The 17,449-nt window shown below is 39.4% G+C and overlaps 1 non-coding gene across 1 annotated transcript; it reads left to right on the forward strand.

Moving 5' to 3' along the window:
* Window positions 1-1,714: 1,714 nt before the first annotated feature.
* LOC148574345 (small nucleolar RNA R71) lies at window positions 1,715-1,822 on the forward strand. The gene has a single exon (XR_015906419.1). It is a non-coding gene; the product is annotated as a small nucleolar RNA R71 (small nucleolar RNA).
* Window positions 1,823-17,449: the final 15,627 nt, after the last annotated feature.

The raw sequence follows: 17,449 nt of genomic DNA on the forward strand, positions 1-17,449 counted from the left end.
CCAGCTAGATGCTCCTTACTGGTGTTTAAACGCCAATAAGATCCTCCTCCAGGGTGTGATTTTTCTTTTGCTGTTTTTGATTTTTCTATTTATTTTGTGACTCTACATGATCATGAACCTAATAAAACATGAAAAAATAATAAAAATAAAATTAGATAAATAAAAATTGGGTTGCCTCCCAACAAGCGCTTCTTTAATGTCAATAGCTTGACAGTGGGCTCTTATGGAGCCACACAGGTGATCAGGTCAATTTTATAGACTTCCCAACACCAAACTTAGAGTTTGACTTTGGGGGCTCTGGTTGACTCTGTTTTGAGAGAAGCTTACTGTGCCTCTTTTCCATGTTTACAGAAAGGTGACCTTGAGTTGTAAACACAAGGGAGTCCTCATTCAATTGAAGGACTAATTCACCTCTGTCAACATCAATCACAGCTCTTGCTGTGGCTAGGAAGGGTCTTCCAAGGATGATGGATTCATCCTCATCCTTCCCAGTATCTAGGATTATGAAATCAGCAGGGATGTAAAGGCCTTCAACCTTTACTAACATGTCCTCTACTTGTCCATAAGCCTGTTTTCTGGAATTGTCTGCCATTTCTAATGAGATTTTAGCAGCTTGTACCTCAAAGATTCCTAATTTCTCCATTACAGAGAGTGGCATGAGGTTTATTCCTGACCCCAGGTCACATAGAGCCTTCTCAAAGGTCATGGTGCCTATGGTACAAGGTATTAGGAACTTTCCAGGATCTTGTTTCTTCTGAGGCAATTTCAGTTGATCCAATGCATTTAGTTCATTGGTGAACAGGGGAGGTTCATCTCCCCAAGTCTCATTACCAAATAAATTGGCATTCAGCTTCATGATTGCACCAAGGAACTTGGCAACTTGTTCTTCAGTGACATCCTCATTCTCTTCAGAAGAAGAATACTCATCAGAACTCATGAATGGCATAAGGAGGTTTAATGGAATCTCTATGGTCTCTAGATGAGCTTCAGAGTCCTTTGGTTCCTCAAAGGGATACTCCTTATTGATCATTGGACGTCCCAGGAGGTCTTCCTCCTTGGGATTTACGTCCTCCCCTTCCTCTCTAGGTTCGGCCGTGTTGACTATGTCAATGGCCTTAGATAGATCAGAGACTAAGTTTGCTAAATTAGAGGTATTTAGTTCAGAGTTCTCTGTCTGTTGTTGAGTGGATGATGGAAAAGGCTTGCTATTACTAAACCTGTTTCTTCCACCATTATTAAAGCCTTGTTGAGGCTTTTGTTGATCCTTCCATGAGAGATTTAGGTGATTTCTCTATGAGGGATTATAGGTGTTTCCATATGGTTCACCCATGTAATTCACCTCTACTATTACAGGGTTTTCAGGATCATAAGCTTCTTCTTCAGAAGATGCCTCTTGAGTACTGTTGGATGTAGCTTGCATTCCATTCAGACTCTGAGAAATCATATTGACTTGCTGAGTCAATATTTTATTCTGGGCCAATATGGCATTCAGAGTATCAATTTCAAGAACTCCCTTCTTCTGAGGCGTCCCATTACTCACAGGATTCCTCTCAGAAGTGTACATGAACTGGTTATTAGCAACCATGTCAATGAGTTCTTGAGCTTCTGCAGGTGTTTTCTTTAGGTGAATGGATCCACCTGCAAAAGTATCCAATGACATCTTAGCTAATTCAGACAGACCATCATAGAATATATCCATGATGGTCCATTCTGAAAGCATGTCAGAAGGACACTTTTTGGTCAGTTGCTTGTATCTCTCCCAAGCTTCATAGAGGGATTCATATTCCTTCTGTCTGAAGGTTTGAACATCCACTCTAAGCTTACTCAACTTTTGAGGAGGAAAGAACTTGGCTAAGAAAGCCGTGACCAGCTTATCCCAAGAGTTCAGGCTATCTTTGGGTTGAGAGTCCAACCACACTCTAGCTCTGTCTCTTACAGCAAACAGGAAAAGCATGAGCCTGTAGACTTCAGGATCTACTCCATTAGTCTTAACAGTATCACAGATCTGCAAGAATTCAGTTAAGAACTAAAAAGAATCTTCAGATGGAAGTCCATGAAACTTGCAGTTTTGTTGCATTAGAGAAACTAATTGAGGTTTCAGCTCAAAATTGTTTGCTCCAATGGTAGAGATGGAGATGCTTCTTCCATGTAAATTGGAATTAGGTGCAGTAAAGTCACCAAGCATCCTCCTTGCATTATTATTATTTTCGGCTGACATCTTCTCTTCCTGTTCGAAAATTTCTGTAAGGTTATCTCTGGATTGTTGTATTTTAGCTTCTCTTAGTTTCCTCTTCAGAGTCCTTTCAGGTTCAGGGTCTGCTTCAACAAGAATGTTCTTATCCTTGCTCCTGCTCATATGAAAAAGAGGGAACAGAAAAATAATAATAATAGGGATCCTTTTTACCCAGGTATAGAGGTTCTCCTGTGTGAGTAGAAGAAGAAAAGAATGTAATGTAAAGAAAGGAAGAAGAGAAAATTCGAACACAGATGGCAGAGGGGGTTCGAATTTGGGTGAGATGAAGTGTTAGTAGATGAATAAATAAATAGAAGGAGATAAGAGAGAAGGAGGATTTTCGAAAATAAAATTTTGAAAAGGGGTTAGTGATTTTCGAAAATTAGGAATGAAATCAAATTAAAATTAAAAATTGAAACAATTAGTTAATTAAAAAGAATTTTTGAAAAAGAGGGAAGAGATTTTCGAAAATTAGAGAGAGAGTTGGTTAGGTAGTTTTGAAAAAGATAAGAAACAAACAAAAAGTCAATTAGTTAGTTGAAAAAGATTTGAAAATCAATTTTGAAAAGATAAGAAGATAAGAAGTTAGAAAAGATATTTGAAAATCAAATTTTTGAAAAAGATAAGATTTTAAAAAAAAGATATGATAGGAAGATTGATAAACCCATATTTCATGAGTTCTTTTGTGCTTAATTAAAGTGATTTATTCAACTCTTCACCTACTTATTCACATTAATTGCATGGTTTTACTTTCCTTTCCCTATTATGTCATATAATGAAAAACATGTTTTCTAAGCTTTAAAAATTAATTATTTTAATTACCTTTATTTCCATTTGATGCCGTGATTAGTGTGTTGAGTAGTTTCAGATTTTCTAAGGCAGAATGACTTAAAGGATGAAAAAGGAAATGTACTAAAATGGAAGGAGAAAGCAAAACGGAGCTTTAAAGAAACTGGTATCCACGCGATCGCATGGATGACGCGATCGCGTACCAAGCACGAATCAGCAGCGACGCGGCCGCATGACTGACGCGACCACGCGTCTTAAGCAGAACGCACATGACGCGGTCGCATGACTGACGCGACTGCGTGGCAAGGAAAAGCTCCAATTGACGCGACCGCGTGACCCACGCGGACGCGTGACAGAGGCCACGCACAATAAATTGCAGAAAACGCTCATAACGAGTTCTGAGGCCCTTTTTGGCCCAAACCCAAGTCCAGAAGGCATAGACCAGAGGTTATGAAGTGAGGGAATGCATCCATTCAGGGAGCTCGCATATTTTCACCTTTCAATGAATTAGATTTAGTTGAGAGGGAGATCTCCTCCCTCTCGCTTTTAGGATTTAGGATTTCTTCTTGTTTTAAGAGTAACTCTGGATCCAGGTTTAATTTTATTTTAATATTACTTCTCTTTATTTATTCCAACATTTGAATTGGTTATTATTATTTATGAATTATTCCATGTTACAGATTTCTATTTGAATTAATGATAATTGAGGTATTTTCAGTTTATGATTGTTCTCTTTGACTTAAGTTACCACTGCTTCCCTTCTAAGGATATTTTTACTATTATTCCAGCAACTTTACTTTTTTCCCTTTTGGTTCTGGTTAAGAATTTAGTAACTCAACAGTTATTAAACTCAATACAATTGATAATCGTGATCTTGCTAATTGAGCTGAACTTAAATAATCCCAACCTTTTCTGAGGAAATAATTAGGATTCAAAGGTCAACTTAATTAGTCCCTTGACTTTCCCTTACCCTGGTAAAGGTCGACCAAGTGGAGTTTAGATTCAACTTTCATTATTGTTGAGAGAGATAACTAAGTTGGACCTCTAATTTCTCTACCTTGCTAAAAGTCGCTTTACAGTTATTATTTATTCTTAATTGCCATTTAATTCACTCGTCATTCAGATTACTTGCTTCTCACCTTCTAAACCCCGATTATAACCTTTATAGCCAATAATAAGAACATACTTCCTCGCAGTTCCTTGAGAAGACGACCCGAGGTTTGAATACTCGGTTAACAATTTTTAAAGGGGTTTGTTACTTGTGACACCCAACACGTTTGTACGAAGGGATTTTTGTCGGTTTAGAGACTATATCTACAACGCAACCGTTTCTATGAATTTCTTTACTGGCAGAAATCCCGACGTCAAAATGGCACCGTTGCCGGGGAACTGCTAACGTGTGCCTTATTATTGGTTATTGTAAATATTTTCCTTTTGCCTGTTTATTTATTTTCGTTGTTCCTCTTTATCTTTAATTGCTACTATGAACTCTCACCCCTCTCGCTTTGAGTTTGGTTCTAATATTGTTAAAGGAAATAGAAGTTACAGCAGGAATGTGCATCAAGGTTAGACCAATCAAGGATGGATGGAACCAAGAGGATCTAATCAACCCTTTAGGCAGCAACACCCTCCGAGATATCCTGGGCAGAGACCATTCTACCGTGCATACCCAGCTGAAAGACATGGTGGACAACCTTGTAACTACCAACAAGCCCCACCCCGTGCATATGAACCATCCTTTCAACATAACCTCGAACCACCACACTCAGAAGCTTCTCTTCACCATTCGCCATCATATGATCCTTCCTTACCCCAATACCAATCCAATCGTTCCCGATCGTCACCACTTTCCTTTGTATCATGTCCAAGTCTGGAAAACCGCGAAGCAAAGGATCGCCTAAAAGAAACAATGATTAAATTTCAAACAACCGTTCAACAGCTGGAGCAAGCACTAATTCAATGGGCTACTAGGCGCTTAAATATACAAGGATCAACCACAGCTCCATGTAGACAGCCCGATGAAGAGCGTAGCATGAAAGAAATACTAGAGACTCCAGTGGGCAAGACAGAGAATAAATTCATACTAGAACAAGTGGAAGAAGCTGTCATTGTTCAAGAAGAAGAGTTGGTTGAATTGGTTGAAGATCTAGGCGATGCTGAACTTCCTTGGGAATCCAGAATTGAGGAAAACTCCGTCCAAGATGCCACAGTTGACGCTAAGGAGGATACCGTACAATCTCCAAGGCAAGTCATTTATGAAGAGTCAGACGGAATAATCCAAGAAGCAAATTTCCTTGATGATGATAGTCACAAGTCTAGTTCTCCTAGTGATGAGCTTGCGTCCGCAAGTGAATTCTCTGAGATCGAAGAATATTCCCCAAGTGAATATGAAGATGATGCGGAGGTAGATTTCTCTCAACCTCCAATCTATGACTCGAGTGATGAGAAAGACATGGAAGACTTTGACCAGGATACATATACAATTGAAGATCTTTGCAAGGAAGTGGAAGAATTCATAGAAGAACACAAGGAAACAGAACTTGCAGAACCACCAAAAACACCTATCCCAAGGCCATTACCACCCAATACAAGCTTCAAGTGGGTACAATCCTTAACTTATAATTTTACTTATTCACTTGAATATGGTTTGCTTGAAACAGATGGCCAGCTTAGAGCTCTCTGTGGCTTTAAGAGTAAGAGGGAAATGGCTCATATTCAGAGCTGGTGCACCAGGTTCAATAAGGTTCCACGCTTCACCTCGAAGTACACGGATTGGTATCGTGCTCAATTGCATGGATCACAGAGTACGTTTGGTCGCCATGGTGAGACTCTCCTCTTTAACCCGCCCGAATGGAAACTTACAAATCAAAACGGAGGCGGATCTAAGAACACAGCTTGGGATCATGGATTATGTTCTGACATTCGTCATCCCGGGAGGCTGAATATCTGTTTAAAGTTGCGCAGAAGCTTTACATGCCTAGTTTGGGACCCCGGAGGCTATTGGCATTCCAAGCACTGGTGGAGATTTTTGGACGAATTTAAACACAAGCCACCATAACAGGATACTCTTCCAATGTCCAACTTAAGGACTTTAACTAAAAGTGCTAGGTGGGAGACAACCCACCATGGTATGGTCGCTTCTTTTTTTTCATATTATTTCTTGTTAATTGCTTTCATTTTTCCTTTTTCATTTTTATTTATTAAACCTGGAATCATGCATAAGCATCCATGATAGTCATTGCATTCTGCACTTTTCATGCATCAAAAAAAAAAAAGTGGTTGCACGACGTGACCGTATGCCCCATGCGATCGCGTCATATTGCGAAAAACACCACCCAAGCGACCGCGTGACCCACGTGGCCGCGTGATATATATATATCGGCGTAAGGATCCAACGAACAGAAAGTTGGGCTGGAATCGTGCGGCCCTTGTGCGTTTCGCACAAATTGGCTCACGCGATCGCATGCCATGCGATCGCATCACTACCCAATACCAACCACACGCGACCGCGTGAGCGACGCGATCGCGTCGCATGGATTGCACATCGCCCCAAAAGGAGACAGAGAGTTGCGCTGAAACGGCGCTGAAGTCGTGCGTTTAGCACAAATTCCAGTGACGCAATCACGCGACCCATGCGATCGCGTCACCCTTCTTTCCCCCCTCTCATGCGATCGCGCACTCCACGCGATCGCGTCACTCCCATTCTCGTCCCAACCACGCGACCGCGTGGATTCGAAAATATAACCCCCCCAGCCCGCGAACCCTATCAGTCGCGCAGCCCTCCCCTTTCACCCCCAACCCTCTTCTCCTTCTCTCTTCTTCTTCTTCCCAGCCACCGCCGGCCAGCCGCCACACCACCACCCCAACGCCGCCGCCACCCCGTACGCCGCCGCCCTAACCCCCTCCCCTCCCTTCTTCTCCCTTCCTCCTCTCCCCTCCTCTCTCCGCCACTGTCTCCGCGACCACCGCCCCCACCGCCGGCAACCCAGCCTCCCACCCCTCCGCCACCCAACCGCAAGCCCCCCTTCCTCTATCACCAACACAAATCCTCGCCGCCACTGCCCCCTCCGCCGCCACCACCGCGTCGCCGTGCACCACCACCGCGCCGGACGCCCCCGCAGCCACCTTCTTCCCTGTTCCACCCCTTCCGCTTACCAGGTTCCGTAACACGCAACCATTTTTTATCTGTTCGTAAATTTTCTGTATTTTTTATTCCGTTTATGTTCATAATTAGGATAGCTAGACTTGCATGTTGTAGTGGATTTCTAGGTTGTTCGGTAGCTTAGGCTGTGGTTAGTGGATCTAGGTCTGTTTACTTGCACTGTTCTTACTTCTGTTTTACCCTATGTGCAAATATGTTGCTGCATAATCATGTTTCATATGCTGCTTTCTTGTATGTTGCTGCTGTTTACATTGAGTTTTTATGTTTATTTTATATCTATGTACATGCAGCTTGATTTTTTAATTCATATGAACTGATTAAATTGCTGTTTATTTTCCGGGACAATCCAATTTTAGCCGGAATGCTGCCCAATTTTTTTAAATTTTGTTTTCATTCATGTTTTGGTTTCGCATTTCTGAAATCTGTTTCCCTCTGCTTTACCCAAACCACTACATGAACGCTATGGCAGACTTTCTCATCCTTTTTGATTTCCTGGTTCATAAACTGCTTGTTCAAATTATGAGTACTTCTATTCTTACCTGTGAATCCTTGTTATATGGAATTTTTCTATGCCACTTACCTTCCTAACTCACTGATTTTAATTTACTAATTTCTTTTTCCAATCCTAACCATACTAACCCTTTTGATCTCTTTTCTGTCTATTTTCACTTTCCTCTAACTTTCTAACAATGGCATATTGCTTATTTTCTTTCCATTTAACATTCATTCAATCATATTTCACTTACTCATTTTCCTTATTTTATTTCTCCTTTGCCGCTTGGATTTTCTTTATTTAATTGCCTATTTGCTTTCCGATTTTATCCAAATTCTTGGTTTTCTGTTTTTCAGGATGTCTGCTTCACAGAGGAAAGGTAAAGGCAAGCGCAAGAGAGGAGATTCCTCCCAGTCCATCATTTCTCTAATGCACGATACATCATGGCGGGAGAAGAATTTCACACAGCAGGAGAAAGCTAACCAACTGCTTCCTGCAAATGATCCTATAAAATTTGCAAACCGGTACTGTGAACTGAAGTACCCGGCTTTTGCAAACTCCAGAAATTTATACCTGGAACGTACCTTGAAGATTCCAGAGGCCCTCCAGCAATACACTACTGAGCAAATCAAGCAAAGGGGCTGGTACTTTCTGGAGAGACAACTGACAGTGGTGAATACATCTTGGGTCCGGGAATTCTATTGCAACTACTACCTTACTACCCTAGATGTAGTGAACCTGAGAGGAAAGCTAATTCTGGTCACTGAGGAGGCCATAGAGACCATTCTCCAGCTCCCCGCCAAGTCTGATCAGCCAGATGGTTTTGCACAGGTTGAGGAGGACATGGGCCAGATGCAGTTTGACTGGGATGCTGTGAAGGCAAGGATTGCTCTCGACCCTACTGTTCCTTGGGAGATGGGTCAGAATACCACTATGCCTAGAAGGATCAAGAGAGTGTACTTAAATGATGAGGCTCGGCTTTGGCATCAGATCTTGAGTAACTTTGTGATGCCGAGTACTCACGAGACGGAGATCCCGGCTACCATGATCACACTCCTTTGGTGTGTGCTGGAGGGTAAGGACATTTATCTGCCTCGTTTTATCTGGCATTATATGGCCAGGGCCCACGTCTGAGGCACCCTCCCTTTTCCTTACCTAGTTACACGGCTAGGCCGTCAGGCTGATGTGCCTTGGGAGGATGCCGATGAGAGACCACCAACAGCGGACTGCAGGAAGATCATCCCGCACAGCAGGAACTTCCTTGCTTTGGGCTACAGACCACCACCTGTCACTGCTACTGATGAGACAGCCCCTCCGTCTGCTGGACCCTCTTCATCCACAGCTGCCCCAGCTGCCCCTGCTGCCACCACTGCACCTCCACCCGCCTCTGAGCCGGTCTATCGCCTCGTGCACCGTCTATTCTGCCAGCTTGATCAGATGGAGCGCTGTAACAGGCGCCGGTATGAGAGATTAGAGCGCCGTAGCAGGCGACGCTATTCCCATCTGAAGCTGATGATCAGACAGGGCGCCGACATCCCCTCCGAGCCTGACACCCCTTCAGAGCCATCAGAGGATGAGCACGAAGAGGAGGATGAGCACGAGGAGGAGCCTCATTCCCAGGCGGAGACTCATCAGCAGACAGCCACAGAGCAGGCTGCCCCGCATCAGGAGGTTATGCAACCGATATAGGCTGCAGATCCGGAGATCCCGCTCCAGTCCGTCCCACCTCCACAGCAGCCAGACCCTCAGCCCACCACCGCCACGGAGACCCCAGCTACCATCCCTACCATTGATGACACTCCTTCACACCAGGCTTGATTGAGCATCGAGGACGATGTTTCATTTTAAGTGTGGGGAGGTCGCCATCTCTGGCGTTTATTTTGGTGAACTACTACATACTTTTTCTTTTGTTTTGGATATTTTTCTGTATTTTTCTCTTTTTCTTTTATTGTTATTTTCTGAGTACTTATACATTGCTACTTGTGTATTTTACTCTATTTTCTGCATTTTGCATCTTTAGTTCATACTTCAGCCATTTAGTTTATTTTAGTTATTTAGTTTAGTTGGTAATTCTGATTTATTAGTGGATTAATTAGTATAGTTTACCCTTTTTAGCATAAGATAGTATAGTTTAAATAGAAAAATATAGAAAGGAAGTAAACTAGAAACTTTAACAGAATCAAAATAACCCACACCTTGTATATATAGCATTACACGTTAGTTGACAACATTTCATCAAGGAGGAACATTAAAACTTTAAAAGCTACCCTAAATAATTTTTTTTCAAGAGAATAATGGGAATTTTTAACTAAACCTGCATACAATATATGAATGATATATGATGCTTGAGTTAGAGAACACACAGCCCGTGAGTCTTGAGCTTAAATTATATGGTTGCATTCAAACCATAATTTCATTTCTGTGTGTCACATTTCTTTTTATTCTGATGTTCTTTACTTTGCTTTAATCTATATGTCCAATTATAGAATATAGAATAAATACATACCAAGAGAATGGTTGAGGCCATCATTTAATTTTAGCTCACTCACCCCAAATTAGCCTACCTTTTACATTACCCTTGTTAGCCCCCTTGAGCCTTTCAAAACCCCTTTATTCTATTTAGCCAAATTACTAGCCTTAAGCAGAAAAACAAAATAAAATCCCAAGTGAATCCTTGGTTAGCTTAAGATAGAAAATTATAAATAGAGTTAAATGCGGGAAACCTTTTGGGAACATGGATAATAGAAACAAAAAGGTAGAAAAGTAAAAAGGAATAAAACAAAATTTGGGAAGCATGCTCATGAGAAAATCTAAATGATTCAATTATCATGTGCATTAAAAAAAAATTCCCCAATGAAAACAATGCACATGGAATAAAAATAAAAAGTAAAACATGAGCATGTAACAATAAGTGGGAAATATGGGAAAATAGGTAAAGAAATTTTATTTTACTAAATATGTATGTTAGGTGAGATCTTAGTCTAATTAAGGATTCGCTTATTAGCTCACTTGACCATATACATAAATCCTTACCTTTACCTTGGCCCTATTACAACCTTAATTAAGACCTCATGACTTTTTGGTATGACTATATTCTATAATTATTGATTAGTTAGATGAAAAACAAAGCTGTAGAAATTAAGAATAAAAAGAAAAATAGAGTGAATAAACCCAATAAACACTGAGTGACTAGAGAGTAAACACAAAATCCAGTGAGGGTTCAATAAATCATCAACATATATCCGTGCATAAAATTTACTAATTGTTTTGCAAGTTTGTACAATGTTTTCTTTCCCATCTCATTTGCTAAAGTACTTTATTATTTAAGGGTTGGCTATATATATATATACACAACTCCTTGAGAATGTGAATTAACTTAGCTACATGTAAGCTTTATATATGAGTGGATGAATTAGAATTGCATGACTCATTAGGTAGATGCATTTAGCATAGGTTGCATTTCATAACATTCCATCACTTTAACCTTAATTATTTACTTTGGATTTAGCATGAGGACATGCTAGTGTTTAAGTGTGGGGAGGTTGATAAACCCATATTTCATGAGTTCTTTTGTGCTTAATTAAAGTGATTTATTCAACTCTTCACCTACTTATTCACATTAATTGCATGGTTTTACTTTCCCTTCCCTATTATGTCATATAATGAAAAACATGTTTTCTAAGCTTTAAAAATTAATTATTTTAATTACCTTTATTTCCATTCGATGCCGTGATTAGTGTGTTGAGTAGTTTCAGATTTTCTAAGGCAGAATGGCTTAAAGGATGAAAAAGGAAACGTACTAAAATGGAAGGAGAAAGCAAAATGGAGCTTTAAAGAAACTGGTATCTACGTGATCGCATGGATGACGCGATCGCGTGCCGAGCACGAATCAGCAGCGACGCGGCCGCATGACTGACGCGACCGCGCGTCTTAAGCAGAACGCACATGACGCGGTCGCATGACTGACGCGACCGCGTGGCAAGGAAAAGCTCCAATTGACGCGACCACGTGACCCACGCGAACGCGTGACAGAGGCCACGCACCAGAAATTGCAAAAAACGCTCATAACGAGTTCTGAGGCCCTTTTTGACCCAAACCCAAGTCCAGAAGGCATAGACCAGAGGTTATGAAGTGAGGGAATGCATCCATTCAGGGAGCTCGCATATTTCCACCTTTTAATGAATTAGATTTAGTTGAGAGGGAGATCTCCTCCCTCTCGCTTTTAGGATTTAGGATTTCTTCTTGTTTTAAGAGTAACTCTGGATCCAGGTTTAATTTTATTTTAATATTACTTCTCTTTATTTATTCCAACATTTGAATTGATTATTATTATTTATGAATTATTCCATGTTACAGATTTCTATTTAAATTAATGATAATTGAGGTATTTTCAGTTTATGATTGTTCTCTTTGACTTAAGTTACCATTGCTTCCCATCTAAGGATATTTTTACTATTATTCCAGCAACTTTACTTTTTTCCCTTTTGGTTCTGGTTAAGAATTTAGTAACTCAACAGTTATTAAACTCAATACAATTGATAATCGTGATCTTGCTAATTGATCTGAACTTAAATAATCCCAACCTTTTCTGAGGAAATAATTAGGATTCAAAGGTCAACTTAATTAGTCCCTTGACTTTCCCTTACCCTGGTAAAGGTCGACCAAGTGGAGTTTAGATTCAACTTTCATTATTGTTGAGAGAGATAACTAAGTTGGACCTCTAATTTCTCTACCTTGCTAAAAGTCGCTTTACAGTTATTATTTATTCTTAATTGCCATTTAATTCACTCGTCATTCAGATTACTTGCTTCTCACCTTCTAAACCCCGATTATAACCTTTATAGCCAATAATAAGAACATACTTCCTCGCAGTTCCTTGAGAAGACGACCCGAGGTTTGAATACTCGGTTAACAATTTTTAAAGGGGTTTGTTAATTGTGACACCCAACACGTTTGTACGAATGGATTTTTGTCGGTTTAGAGACTATATCTACAACGCAACCGTTTCTATGAATTTCTTTACTGGCAGAAATCCCAACGTCAAAGATATGATTAGAATTAGTTTTGAAAAAGATTTGATTTTTAAAATCATAATTAATGACTTGACTCACAAGAAATCACAAGATATGATTCTAGAATTTAAAGTTTGAATCTTTCTTAACAAGTAAGTAACAAACTCGAAATTTTTGAATCAAAACATTAATTGATGATGTGATTTTCGAAAATATGATATAAAATTAAGAAAAAGATTTTTGAAAAATATTTTTAAAATTTTCGAAAATAAATAATAAAAATGAAAAAGATTTGATTTTTGAAAAAGATTTGAAAAAGATAAGATTTTTAAATTGAAAATTTGATTTGACTCATAAAAACAACTAGATTTTAAAAATTTTTGAAAAAGTCAATCCAAATTTTCAAAATTTATGAGTGAAAAAGGGAAAGATATTTTTTTTTGAATTTTGAATTTTTAATGATGAAAGAGAAAAACATGAAAAAGACTCAATGCATGAAAGTTATGGATCAAAACAATGAATGCATGCAAGAATGCTATGAATGTCAAGATGAACACCAAGAACACCTTGAAGATCATGATGAACATCATGAACATATTTTTGAAAATTTTTATATGCAAAGAAAAACATGCAAGACACCAAACTTAGAAATTTTTAATATTTAGACACTAAGAATTCAAGAATGCATATGAAAAACAACATACAACACAAAACAATATAATATGAAGATCAATCAAGAAGGGTTATCAAGAACAACTTGAAGATCATGATGAATGCAATGCATGAATGCAATTTTCGAAAAATGCAAGATGAGTATGCGATTGACACCAAACTTAAAATTTGACTCAAGACTCAAACAAGAAACACAAAATATTTTTGGTTTTTATGATTTTATGATTTTTTTTGTATTTTCTTTTAATTTTTTTCGAAAAACATATGGAAAAAGAAAATAAGAAATCCAAAATCTTTAAGAAGAATTCCAGGAATCTTTCAATATTAGCCCAAAGCTCCAATCAAAGGGTTGGACATGGCTTAATAGCCAGTCAGCTTTAGGATGGAATTACATGCATTGTGGTGATTAGTTGAAGACCAATCCCAAAGCAGTTTGGATATGGCTTTACAGCCAGATAGGATTCAACATGTTACCATGAAACTCTAGAATTCATTCTTGAAAGTTTTGAAGCCATAGAATAATTTTAAATTTTTTTTCAAATATTAATTGGGAAAAACGAAAAAAAGAAAATATTTTTGAAAAATTTTTTGAAAACTTTTTGAAAACAAAATAAAAGTTGAAACAAGAAGAAAATTACCTAATCTGAGCAACAGGATGAACCGTCAGTTGTCCAAACTCGAACAATCCCCGGCAACGGCGCCAAAAACTTGGTGCACGAAATTGTGATCCCTGGTAATAGCTCTAAACACTTGGTGCTCTAATCTTAATTTATGATTTGTCACAACTTTGATACAACTAACCAGCAAGTGCACTGGGTCGTCCAAGTAATAAAACCTTACGTGAGTAACGGTCGATCCCACGGAGATTGTCGGCTTGAAGCAAGCTATGGTCACCTTGTAAATCTCAGTCAGGAGGATATCAAATGGTTATGGAGTTTTCGAAAATAAATAATAAATAAATAGAAAATAAAGATAGAAACACTTATGTAATTGATGCCAGGGCATTTTGGCCAGTTTCACTGACCTTTTCTTTACTGTTTTTAGGGTAGTTTCATGCATTTTCTTAGGAAATAAGCTAGTTTTGGGTAGATATTCACTTACACCTGGATTCAAGCATACATTGTGCATTTTACATGATTTCATGAGGATTTTGCATGAGTTTAGTGACAAATTGTATGCTGCATTACCCATGACTTGGACTAGAACTTTGATGCACTCTATTGCCTGATTTCAGGACCAAAGGAAGCAAGGAATGGGAGGTAACTTGCAAAGTTAATGAGAAAAGTGACTGCCAGTAACGCTCGCGAAGCCATCATTACCCACGTTAAGAGTCACGTTAACTAAGTTAAAGTGAACTCTAATGTGAAGAAGGAAATTTGAGCCAACGTTAGTAACACTTAACATTATCACTAACGTTGGCCAATGCTCATAAGTGGCCACGTTAGAGTCCACGTTAACTTAGTTAACGTGGCCTCTAACGTTAAAAGGGGGAAAGGAAGCAAACGTTAGTGACATTCAACATTGTCACTAACGTTGGCCTAAGTGCACAATGCCACGTTAACTCCCACGTTAACTTGGTTAACGTGGGAGCTAACGTGAAGAGGCAAGGGTGGTCGACAACGTTAGTGACACCCAACATTGTCACTAATGTTGGAAGCAACCACACAACCCCAAGGAGCCACGTTGACTTCCACATTAACTTAGTTAACGTGGAGGCTAACGTGGATGAGTAAAAGATGAGCCAACGTTAGTGACACTCAACATTGTCACTAACGTTGGGGATGGCTAAGCAATGCCACGTTAAAGAGCCACGTTAACTAAGTTAACGTGGGCTCTAACGTGAGACATGGGGGCACATTGGAATGTTAGTGACAATGTTAAGTGTCACTAACGTTCTCGAAGGATGGCAAGCCCACGTTAAAGAGCCACGTTAACTAAGTTAACGTGGGCTCTAACGTAGGAGCAAGGGGGGCTTTTCAACGTTATTGGGAAAGTTAAGCCCCAATAACGTGTGCAAAGGACCTAGAGGCAACGTTAGTGGCAACGTTTGTGCCACTAACGTTGAAGTTAACGTGGCTTTTACTAAGGAACGTTAGTGAGAAAGTTGATTGTCACTAACGTTCTCGAACTCATATTTTCTCTAAACGTTAACACCCCGAACACCCTGAGCTAAAGTCTCTGCCCACTTCACACTTTCTCTCTGCAAGTAAAGCCAAGCCCAAATGAAGAAACGAACTGCTTCAAACTCAAGATCCAAAGGCCCAAGACTTGAAGAGCCAACTAGAATATGAGAAGAGTAGTATATATAGGAGTAGCTTTGAATTATTTTGGGGAGTTCCGGAGAGTTGGAAATAATAGGGAGCCTCTTGGCATAGAACTACTCTTTGTATTTACTTTCTCTGCACTTCTAGTTTTCATTATGTATTCTCCATCTTTGTTTTCATTTTCCAGAGCTATGAACAACTAAACCCCTTTCATTGGGTTAGGGAGCTCTGTTGTAATTTGATGGATCAATACTAGTTTTCATTATTCTTCTTCTATCTTTTCTCTTGATTTTACTTGAAAGCTTTCGATCTTCATCCAATTGGGTAGTGATCTTGGAAAAGAAACTATTCATACTTGGATCTCTTCTGAACCTTGGAAGAGGAATGAAGAGATCAAGCTAGAAATGCTTTCTCATGCTGGACCAAATTGGGTTTGGATGGATATGTGACTATAATCCTCTCAATACTTGATTTGAGAAATGCATGTGGTATAATCAGTGACCATACTTCATCTCTTCTCATGAGCAATTGACCAAGGAATTGGCTATTGATCAAGATTTGAGAGATTCAATTACAAGAAATTGTAATTCAATCACTTAAGATTTCCAAGGAGATCAATGAGTGCATTGATTGATGAAGAGATGAAAACGAGATTGATCCGGAGAATGCAACATCTCCTAAGCCCAATGAATTCCCCATTTCTGATCTTACCCATTCTCTTTAATTTTTGCCATTTACATTTATGAGCAATTCCCCCATTCCCATTTAAGATTCTGCAATTTACTTTCTGCCATTTACTTTCCCGCCATGTAATTTTCTGCAATTCTCAACTCAATTTCTGATTCGCTCAACTAGAACATTCCTCTAATTAAAGTTGCTTGATCAATCAATCCTTGTGGGATTCGACCACACTCTATTGTGAGTTTTTACTTGACGACAAATTCGGTACACTTGCCGAAGGAAATTTGTTATGAGAGAAGTTTTTCGTGCATCAAGTTTATGGTGCCGTTGCTGGGGATTGATTGTGCATCAACAATGATTAGATTGGAGGATAACTAGATTGAGCATTTTATTTTTGTTTGATTTAAATTTCTGTTTGAGTTATTTACTTCCTGTTTTAGTTAATTTCTTCCCTTCCCCTACTTTTTCTTTGTTATTTACACTTCATCGCACTAACCCACTAACTATTTGATATATTGCATCACTCATACTAACAGTAATTCTGACAGATATACTTTCTGTACCTATTCTCTTTGCTTGTACTTGTTGGTTGTATGACAGGGAGAAGAAGCGGGGCTTCAACTTCCTTTGATTCTGAACCTGAGAGAACCTTCCTTAGACTAAGGAGGGAGGCAAGAGAAAAACGTGTAGTAGGTGGTGAAGAAGAGGAGGAACACTTTGAGGAAGGCTTTGAACCAAACATGGAAGAAAACATGGAAAACCATCATGAAGAAGAGGCTCACAACCATGGCGGAAGAGGTCGAGCAAATGATGCTGGGGAGGATAGAAGAGTTTTAGGCTCTCACATCAATCCAAACCCAGGAAACTGTGGAAGTAGCATTCAAAAGCCAACCATCCATGCCAACAATTTTGAACTGAAGCCACAGCTCATCACCCTTGTGCAGAACAAGTATTCGTTCGGAGGAAGTGTCCAAGAGGACCCAAATCAACATTTAACCACCTTCCTGAGAATATGTGACACAGTGAAGTCTAATGGTGTTCATCCTGACACCTATAGACTGCTCTTATTTCCATTCTCACTCAGGGATAAGGCAGCAAGTGGCTGGAATCTTTCCCAAGGGAAAGCTTGACAACTTGGGAAGA

The sequence above is a fragment of the Arachis ipaensis genome, chromosome B2 (assembly GCF_059453495.1).
Source record: "Arachis ipaensis isolate K30076 ecotype BB chromosome B2, ASM5945349v1, whole genome shotgun sequence".
NCBI lineage: Eukaryota > Viridiplantae > Streptophyta > Magnoliopsida > Fabales > Fabaceae > Arachis > Arachis ipaensis.